Source organism: Apis dorsata, unplaced genomic scaffold, assembly GCF_000469605.1.
Source record: "Apis dorsata unplaced genomic scaffold, Apis dorsata 1.3 scaffold_207, whole genome shotgun sequence".
Lineage (NCBI taxonomy): Eukaryota > Metazoa > Arthropoda > Insecta > Hymenoptera > Apidae > Apis > Apis dorsata.
Window position 1 is genome coordinate 67,349 of NW_006263491.1, and position 2,400 is coordinate 69,748.

The window sequence follows — 2,400 nt, forward strand, 5'->3', positions numbered from 1 at the left end:
GCATACTTTATATAGTGTTCAAAAAATAAACAGGGTAATATGAATAGAATACAAAAGCAGTAATAACACATAATTCGACGAACGTTCGTTTCATACTATTCTAAGTTATTTGTACTATATTATACTACATATATTATATATATTATATTATATACTATTCATACACTATTCATATTCATATAGTGAATTATCTGTACGATTGTTAATCGTATACAGAAGGGGAAAGAAAACCTCCGCGTTGAGGTTCAACGCAGAACGCTTTCGAATCTGAATATCTCGCGAATAGAGGCACGTTCTTGGCTTCGAAGCAGAGTCGCGCGTTTTCGGTGGAAAATTTAAAAGTTTGCACTCGGTTGGAACTTAGGAAATAAGAGTTTTATGGATTATACAATACAGGTGGGGAATTCTGGGTTGTATTCTAAGTAACACGAAAAGTTTAGGGAAAAATATTCCGGGAATGCGTTATCGTGTCATTTTCCAAACTGCAATAGGGTTTACACAAACGCGAGCGTTCTCTCGCGCTAATATCGAACTTGTTCGAATTTATTAAAAAATTGTTTATACGGAGAATCTCTTTTCTTGTGAGAGTGCAATGCATGAGAATTTTTTTCTATTTTCCATGTATATAAATAACAAAAAAAAAAAGGAAAAATATCTACGATATTTAAATATTACAAACGAAATGAAAATTTCACATGCTATTTTACGTAAAATATTTCATATATATATATACGTATTACAAATGAATAATTCTATTCTTAAACAGATTTATACGAAGATAAGTTCGATGATCGAACGTGAAATATCTCGATTATTCAATGCAGATTTCCATCCCTTTTCGCCAAGTTTGTAAGAAGATTGATAAAAGAAGAGTGGAAGAAGAGTTAAGAATAGAGGATATTACTGTTTATTGTTGCCAAATTTTCTCGAAAAAAACTTTTGCCCCTTTGATCAGAACAGAGTTTTCATCGTTGCACGAAAGAGTTTTCTTAAAAAATGCACCCTTAAGCCTTAAACGCTTAACGAAACTGATAAAAATGGCATCCGTTCTGGTATTGAAAAATACCAGAGAATTTTATTAAAATTATTATTATATCCCATCCGCGAGACGAACAATCAAAACAATGCGGATGAAATACAGTTATTAGCGAGATGAAGAATTACGCTGGTATTTGGTATTATTTTACAAAGGCATCTCTCGTTTCGATACGATAATAAAAATGTAAAGTCAATTGCAAAAGTTTTTTGAGCATTGTTATTTTACGACGAATTAATTTTAAAATCAAATATATTTTCTTTGTCGCGTAAAAATGAATAAATTAATATTTTCTCAGTTTCTTCGACAATTTTTCAACAAATGTGTACGAATGTCTTCAGTTATTGGTGATCGGTAGCGACACTAGCGCCACGTGGCTATTAACTACGAGTACCTTAATATTAATATATTCACTTTTTTATTTTTGACAAAAAGTCAATTATCGATGAACATTAATTTAAATATTTTCACATGACAAAGAAATAGTAAATTGACAAGTTTAATGAAATAATATACAATTAAACATCATTTATAATGAGCTGAAACTAAAATTTGATTAGAAATAGATAAGATCCTAAAAACTGTATATTTTAAAATTTAACAATTTTTCGAGAAAAAGAAAATCTTCTTCGGTTTCAACTGTTCATATTTCTAAATTTATCTAAAGATTTCAAAACTCCTCTCCTCTCCCTTCTTCGCGTCCACGTCTCAATCCCAACCAAACCTAGTTGATGAAAAATTCTAAAAAATTCTATCCTCCTTCGTACGCATTAATTGATAATTAAAAACTTTCACGACCGACTGTACCTCCAATTTTACCGATCGAGTCCGTTGGAATTTGTCAATTTATAATTCCCGCTAACTCGAGATCAGCGAGATGTATTATTGGCGCGACACAAACGGCGACATAACAACGATATTTAAAATATCGAGAGGTTTTATATCGAAATAACCGCCGAGCTCTGAAAAAGGAATTCGTCTGATTGCGGTCAGGTATGCGCGGAAGCCGACATCTCCAGGGACGAGGGTGGTATCGCGGGAGGATACTTGCCAGACCGTTTCAATCCTGTTCAAATTTTTATTTCGCGAGGGAGAAGGGTGTGTGAAAGACACTCGCGTAAGAATCGGCCGATGTGTTCTCTCCATTTAAGTTGCAGTCCTCTCACAGGAGATGCCCTCCTGTCTCGAAGTTGCCTTTGACCTCGAAATTGCCGTTCCCTTTTAAAAACCTCCTCCTTCTTTTCGATTCTGATTTTTCTATTCCCCTTCGTCTCAGATTTTAAAGATTGTCGAAGAGAGGATAAGTTGTGAATAATTTTGCGGTTTTCTGTGAAACGAGATACTTTTTTTTTTTTTTTTTTTTT